This window comes from Alexandromys fortis, unplaced genomic scaffold (assembly GCF_014885135.2).
Source record: "Alexandromys fortis isolate MF-2015 unplaced genomic scaffold, M_Fortis_MF-2015_v1.1 scaffold_46, whole genome shotgun sequence".
NCBI classification, from domain to species: Eukaryota; Metazoa; Chordata; class Mammalia; order Rodentia; family Cricetidae; genus Alexandromys; species Alexandromys fortis.
In genome coordinates, this window is record NW_026067919.1 from 888,800 (window position 1) to 896,799 (window position 8,000).

Consider the following 8,000-nt stretch of genomic DNA (forward strand, 5'->3'; position numbering starts at 1 on the left):
TACCATTCACTCACTCGAAGAACGGATCACACACGCATTTATTTTCCACACTATAAAGCACAATACCTTCAAAGAAAGCAAAGAGCGTTTGCGTGGAGGTTCTCAAGATGTCACAAAACCAGCTGAGTGTCGGTCATCCCACACTGAAAATCCCACTGGGTTTTCATCTTCCTCAGTAATCATACCAGTGAGCAGTCTCGCCCATGTTTTCCTGCAGAAATCCAAACCTTCAGATCTGCCCACCTGCGCTGAGCAATGGAACTTGAGCTCATAGCGTCAGTGAGCGCCATGATCACCACCCATCAAGGTCTTGATGTCTGTTCTGCCCTCACTAATACAGCCACTGCAGCTTCCAGGCTCTCCACCATAAATGGTCTATATGGTTACTTAACATTATCAGAACTGGATGCCATGAAGAGGCGCCTATACTGAAGGACAGAGTCAAGAACTTCTGAACTCACATCCTCTTAGTGTTGCAACCTTGGCTCCTGTCAATTAGCCCGGTCCTGTCTACATCCTTAACTTTTGTAGACTACAGGCCACATAGCAGAGCTAGGTCTTCTACTCCAGGATATACACACAACAAGCACTCAACAATTCTTACTTAGCAGCACTCAAGCCATTATTCGATTTTATCCATCTCCATGAAAATGAGCATGAATTTTCCAAAGGACAGGCAAACCCATCATGTTGCTAATTCCCTAGCTTGTTATCTGGCTGTAGACACTACCTGGAGAAAAAACACTTCAGAGCACAGTTTCTTAAACTGTGAGCTGTGGCCCTCTAGTGGGGTCCTGTAAATGGTATGGGGCATCCCCAAACATTGTCAACAGGAAGAGGCTTCTGAACGCTTAACAATACAAAATGTGCAATGAATCCGAGGTGTCTTTGGCAGCACCCATCCTGCTGCTTCGTGCGACTTCGCTGCAGCCTTGGTTCTGCGCACAAGTCTAACGCATATTGCACTGTGCCTCCCATCATACCATGCAGCAAGAACAAACACTGGCTGGAACACCTCGGCTCAGACTAGAGACTGTTATACATTAGGAATTGCTGTGTTCACTGTGCATAAGAAGTTATCTGTTACAATGCATGATAGTTGAGTAAGATAAGGGAAAGACCCATAGTGTCCCGACTTTCACTTCTTACCATATAGGCATCAGATTTCAGTAAATCTTTGCACTGAATTACATTTGAAGATTTGATTTTAAAAGTTGTTATCGGAGGAGTCAGGGGAATTGGCTCAGCTAGCAAGTGCCTGTATACAGGCACGAGGACCTGAGGTTTGAATTGCCATCACTCATGTACCAACAGTCATGGCTTTATCTGGTACTTGTTATCTCAGGGAGAAGTAGGGAGGCAGAGACAGGCAGATCTTTGATGCCCATTGATGAGAAAGCCTACCTAAATCAATAAGCTTCAGGTTTAACAAGAGACCCTGGCTAAAAATAAAGGTAGAGAGAATTCAGAGGAAAGACATTCAGTGTTGACTTCTGGCCTCCACTTCTGCATGCATACCAGCGCATACTCACTGTATGCACACAACTGCACTAAAAAGATATACATTAAAACATACATGCATGCATACACATGCAAACAAAATTGATATACGAGTTGCTGACCTGAGTTTCCAAAGAAGTTCTTCAGTGGATTTTGTCTGAGGATTAGAACAAAACTGCTAACAATTTCTTTTTCTGTTTTTTATTTTTATTTTTGGCTTTTCGAGACAGGGTTTCTCTGTGTAAGAGCCCTAGCTGTCCTGGAACTAGCTCTTGTAGACTAAGCTGGTCTCGAACTAACAGAGATCTGCCTACCTCTGCCTCCTGAGTGCTGGGATTAAAGGCGTGTGCCACCACCGCCAGGGAAATTTCTACAGTGGCCTTAAACATAAATCTGTCATTTTGTACCATGTATTTATGTGAAGGAGCCTTCTCAGCATTAATGATTAAAAACTGAAATATCAATTAACTCTGAACAACACTGAAGCTTTTCTATGTTCTCCAGAATCAAATATCTCCCAAGATTATTTTTATATAAAAATAAATTTATGAAAATTCACCTAATCACTATGAAAATATTTTATCTTTAATAAGTGACAGTTATATGTGTACACAAGAATTTGTTTAGAATAAATGTCTCAATGGTTTATTATTAGTAAATATTTTATTTGCACCCTCACTTCACATCCTTACAAATCTGAAGATTTGTGAAACTTCTTGGAAAATAGTTAACGAAACAAACAGTTTAAGAAGCCCTGCCTTGGCACATTCCATCAGTGTTGATCTCTTTCTATTTTTGTATTTTGTGTATGTTTGTTAATTAACAAAGAGAAAAACAAATAAAGAATTTTAATTTTCTGGATATAAGTCTTAAATAATACAAAGACACTCCCCCTCCCCAACTGCAGAAAAAACAGGGACACTGGTAATGAGGAACAAAAAAAGGAAAGGGCCAGGAAAAACATTCATCCAGGTCAATCTGGATTTTCGTGTTAGGAGTTTATTTGGTTGACTGGATGGTTTATTGGTTGGTTCTGCTTTAAGAAGGATGGTGGAGAAAAAAAATGAGAAGAGAGAATAAAAAAGAAGGGTATGAGGGGAAGCACCAGAGTGACAAAATGAGAAAGAAAGTCATGAGGAGAAGAAAGGGGTACCCAGGGGAAGAAATGGAAGAAGGAAAGGAGGGAGAGAAATAGAGTCGGGAAGACTGGGAGGAGACAGGTGTGGTATGTCGTGCAGAGGCAAAGGAAGAAGGCACGGAGCTGTGTGTACAGAGGAACACAAACTTTGTTGTTCATGTGATTATGACTCGAGGAAGATGGAAATGGATTTACTAATCCATGCTGCTGTGATGTCACGCAACGATGATGTGAAACTAGTTTGTGCGGTGATGCTGATGTTACCACTGCTCCTGTGGAATGTGAAGGAAACCCTTTACATCACAGAGGCGCAGCACACAAGGTAAGGTTTCTTGGGGTGCTTATTGACTAAGAACAAGTGTCTGCAGGAAAGACGCAAAGGCACACACTACACAAAGCCCCGGCTTTGACGTTTTGGCATGAATATTGTTGATGTGACAGTCTCTAGAATCTTCTACAAGTAAACTCTGCTCATATCTGTAAGAATTTTCTAGATTAGGGTACTTGAGATGGGAGCACCATCTTCAATGTAGGTGGCACTATTCCATAGTCTGGGATCTTTACTGTGTGGGAGAAAGATTACTGGACACTAGCATTTATGTCTTTCTGATTCCTGACTGAGGCTTTAACAAGATCAGCAACTTCATGCCCTACATCTAGAAACTACCTGCCATCTTTTAACTGAGCCGAAGTAGACCCTTCCGATCTTCAATTTCTTTTATCACAAAGGTGAGTGAAGTCACTACAATAGTCAGTGATGCTCTCTCAAATTATTGTGCTTATGTTTCTACTCGTTTCTACTCTTCTTCAAAAATATCTGTATACCTGTATGTGATATCCATGCAACAGTCTTTTGATTTCATATGTGTGTGTGTTTGTGTGTGTGTGTGTGTGTGTGTGTATTTCGAGATGTGAATTTTCTGTGTAATAGACCTGGCTGTTCTAAAACTCCCTTTGTAGACCAGGCTGGCCTCAAACTCACAGAAATCCATCTGCCTCTGCCTCCCAAGTGCTGGAATTAAAGGCTTCAAGCCACCACTGCCCAGATCTCTTGATTATATTTTAAGATTAAGTTTTTAGTCCAATGTACCCTGTTTACCTAGAGAGGGGGGAAAGTACATTTATGACTATGATTATGTTAATTTCTTCTTTGTGGTAAAACTTTAATCTGATATCTTTTCTGTAAAGGATAAAAGTAAGTTCTGTACATCAGCCTTTGTCACTACAACAGAACACCTGAGAAAATCAGCTTAAAGGTGAAACGACTTCTTTTGGCCCACAGTTCCAAAAGTTTTAGATGATAGTCTCGTTGCCCTGCCCAAGGTGACACAGAGATTATGGTGGGGAACATGAAGTAGCACAAAACAGAACAGAGTGCAGGGGAAGGGGTTAGTAGGGATGAGACATAGACTCCAAGCATGCCTCTAAGAAAATGCAACCTTGAAACCCATCTCCACCACTGTTTTTAGCACTTCCCAGAAGCTCCCAGCAGCCCAAGCATATCTCAGCAGAAGCTGTCTCCATGGTGGTAGATGCAGAAGTCAGAGTGATATAGATGGACACTAAGGCAGGGGACAGTACACACTTCATGCAGATTAGCATCACCACCTGTTTGGGTGACACAGAGCGGAAATCAACCCATCACATTGTAGAGTTCCAGGATGTACTACAAATATATGAGTGTGTTTGTTTATCCACACAACTATCTCTGTTCTGTCTTTGAAATCTCTCTTCTCTTTAAGTGGCAGAACATATTTGTAGAGATTTATAGGACTTTTGAGGACTGTGACTGAGTCTAACTCAGCCCTAAATTCCTAGTAGGTAATTTAACACCTAGCCCTTAACAATGGTCACTGAATAAATGGATGTATTAATGATCAATGAACTAACAAAAATCGGGTCCGTGCCTTTAAGAACGTCATAGGACTCCTGTAGTGCAGCTATAGAGACTAATGGGAACGCAGAGCAATTGGTCATATTGCAAAACACATAAAACACAAAAGTGAAACCCAGAGAAATGGTGAGGTGAAAGGTGAATATAGTAACAAAACACAGCTTCAAAGCATCCACACCACCGCACCTCCCGAGTTTGTGAGCAGTCAACTGGTACGAACGCACACACCCCAGTCTTCCACAGAACCCATCTCCTCTGTGAGGGACATCGTGTTTTAATATTTCTCTGTGCCTAAAAGTACAAAGGAGGTCCTTATCCTGACAGGGAGTCCATTCCAGGTAACACTAATTTATAGGGTCGTCTCACACAAGACCTGTGTGGGTTTGCTTGGGGACGAAAAGGCACACGATCACTCCAATGCTGGGTGCGCCTGGTAAAGAAAAACGGACTTAAAAAAAAAAAAACATTCATGTGATCGACTCACCAGTCCCGACCACCACGCGTGTGCCTCAGCTGTTTGGCTGGCATGCACTTCAGAGCCCTTTGGATACAGTTATTAATTGTTCTCTTTATCATATGAGTGAGGCAGTTTTAACAAGCGTCCCAAGGCTAAGATGATACAGTCGTTTTTAAGATGAATGCTGATGTTTGTCTGAAAATGTGAATAAAGTAAGTGTCTTGGAAATTTTGATGGGGGGGGGGCAGAAAGGAAGTCTGTCTTTACCTCCAGATGATCTGTCCTTTGAAACTCTGACTAGCAGAGGCGAGTTTTGCAGACTAACACAATTGCTTCGCACTGCAATATGTGGTGCTTAATTTTTTGTTTGGCTTGTCCAAGATTAGCTAGAACAGGAGTGTGGAGCTTGCCCATACACGACTCAAATGCACATTGGGGCAAACTATTTGAGCAGAATTAAATAAAGCAGGGATGGTTAAGCTTGGCTAAATCTATGTTCCCATTATTTGCAGCCAGTTTCAAATCTGATGAAGTTTTCAATTTCTTCTTGCCTACTGGAAGGATAACCTCCTAGGGTTTGTGGGCTTTTTTCCCCCCAGTGTAAGTGTCAAGTATGTTTTTTGCTTGAAAACGGGATATACTATACAATTTAGCTATTCACTTATGCAAATGACGGTAAACAGAATTCTAAAGGCAGATAATAAACAGCAAATGAGGTTATTTTGTTTCACGCTTTATGTTGTCAGAGTTCTGAGCATGGTTTAGTGTTTTCTATTCATGCTTTATATTACCAAATTACTCCCTGATGGTGTCTCAGATGTGCTTTTGTCTGCAAATGAGAAGAAATAAAATACCAGGACATTAACGTTAAATTACAATCGTTAATGGCGTAAATACGAAAATAATTACTGTATCATCCCATCAATTGCTATGTGTTCATTACTGAAGTTCTTGCAAAGCCTTCGTTTTCTTGTTACAATTATTTTTCCCCTTTATTTTTGTCTGGCTATTTTATAACCCTGACAGTACTTTAACAACGTTCAGCAGTTACACAAGCCATTTAATCCTGCTCAAAAGCTTCATTTAAACTTCATTTAGCTGCATTTTATTTGCATCTCTGACTTTTACTTCTTCCTGGCAGTCAAAAGGTTTTCTTGGGTAGGTGCAGGAAAGATGTGTCAGAGGGATCGCCTAAAACCACTCGTAAACTTCAGAGAGGATTTCAAAGTTGCTTTAACACCACTCTGTAAAACACCTTTGGAAAACAATCAAATTTATTGTACCGTAGCCTCTAAATTCTTGGCTTCATCTTTATTTTCTTTTTCTTTCTCCTTCTCTGATGTTCTTTAAAAGTCAGTTTATAATCACTCTGCTTATCAAACAAGATGCTTCAAATGGGGCTTTCTTCTCCCCTGGACTCCTATCTACCTGCTCTCTTGCTAACCTTCTCTGGCTATCCAGTAGGAAAAGAACCTGCTCCTACATATACTCAGGCAGCAAGCCCTCCTAGGGTCTTCAAAATGTGCCCCTTTGTCTGCTCTCAGACCTTTCCTTTGCCTCTCCGCTATCAGAGCAGGAGTGGACTAGCTGGGAACTCACAAACTGTCAAAAGAGCGAAGGAGGCAGAGAGTAGGCACCCTGTGGTCCAGTCCCAAAGCATCCCTAGTCTAAACGCTGTGTGTGCCCACACTCTCACACAAGACACACACATCAAACACACACACACACACACACACAGAGACGTGTGTCTGCTGTCACTATCACCTGTTCGCTTTCAAAGCCAGTTTGAGTGCTGGATAAAACTTATCCCTCACCCCCATTTCAGCCCTTTGTCCAGCTCTGGGAACTAGGGTACAATCAGGGACCCCTTGTATTGTTGTTCCAAAATATCCAGACCCAGGACAGGAGACACATATAGTCCAGGCACCTTTCTCCATTTCCACCTCCTCTACAGCCACCTCGCACACATGCTGTGACCAAGCACCCCATCCCAGCTAAATATCCAGGTTCAGAGATACATCCTCCAGGGCTGGGTCCTGATGCCGCTCTCTGCTCATCTTCTAGCATCTTACGTTCTCTCCAACTCATGCCAGCTACAGCCTCTGGGCCCAGTCAATGCCCCAAACTTTTTCTCGACCCCTCTCAGGCCCCAAATCAGTACAACCTAGAGGTATGACACCTGGACTTGAGCGCAGACCCTCAAGGAGCTATCACCACTGCTCGGGTGGACACTAGGTCTCGTGGTGTTTGCCCAGTAAGCGCTGGACAGCGCCGAACCCCTCCGGGATCAGACCCAGTAGGAAATGACCCAGCGAGCTAGCAGGTGGAACTTGCCAGCTTCTCTCAGGTTCACACCCTTGGAGACCGCGGGAGAACAAAGCTGGAGTCCGGGGAGCTAGTGAGGCTGGAGGCGCTAAGACAATGGCAATAAAGGGAACTTGGAAGAGGAGCGCTGCGCAAAGTTGCCTCTGACTCGGGACAGCCTAGCCTGGCAGAGGCGTCGGCAGCGACCCCACTCCCCCAGCCCCGGACCCAGGACCACGCACCCCGAAACCCCCGCTGGGCAGCTGGTGCCTGGATGCCACACAGATACCCAGGCACCCGAACGCAGCTTTAGTGGCCCGGGACGCTCTGGGTTGGCACCGCAGCCACCGGGCCGGAGGCCCGCGAGCGCGCTCCTGGCTTTACCTTTCGCGGGCTGCTGGGAGTCCACGGCGCGCCGCCCGCTGGCTGTGCCCTCAGCCCCTGCCGCCGCCGCCACCAGCCACCAGCGGGAGCCCGGGCCGCTGTGCCCCGCCCCCGGGCGCCAGGCCACGCCCCCGGGCGCTAGGACCCGCCTCCCCATGCCGGCTCTTTTCCTTCAGATCCAAGCTGGCCCAGTGGGGTTTCTGCTTGATTTGTGGTGGGCTGCTGCAGCCACAACTACTGTGGTCCTAGCTGCCCCATTACTGTGCTGCCTGAAGTCACCACTGCTGTTGATGCCACAGGCTAGGACATCCCAAATTGCCAAG

General features: G+C 44.4%; 1 protein-coding gene across 1 annotated transcript in view; it reads right to left on the bottom strand.

The window, feature by feature from the left end:
• Positions 1-7,723, bottom strand: part of Rarb (retinoic acid receptor beta) — a 629,041-nt gene extending 621,318 nt beyond the window's left edge. Inside the window, exon 1 of the mRNA XM_050140562.1 lies at positions 7,678-7,723. The gene's annotated coding sequence lies outside the window, so the exon portion shown is untranslated. The remainder of the gene's footprint in view (positions 1-7,677) is intronic.
• Between the last annotated feature and the right edge of the window lie 277 nt (positions 7,724-8,000).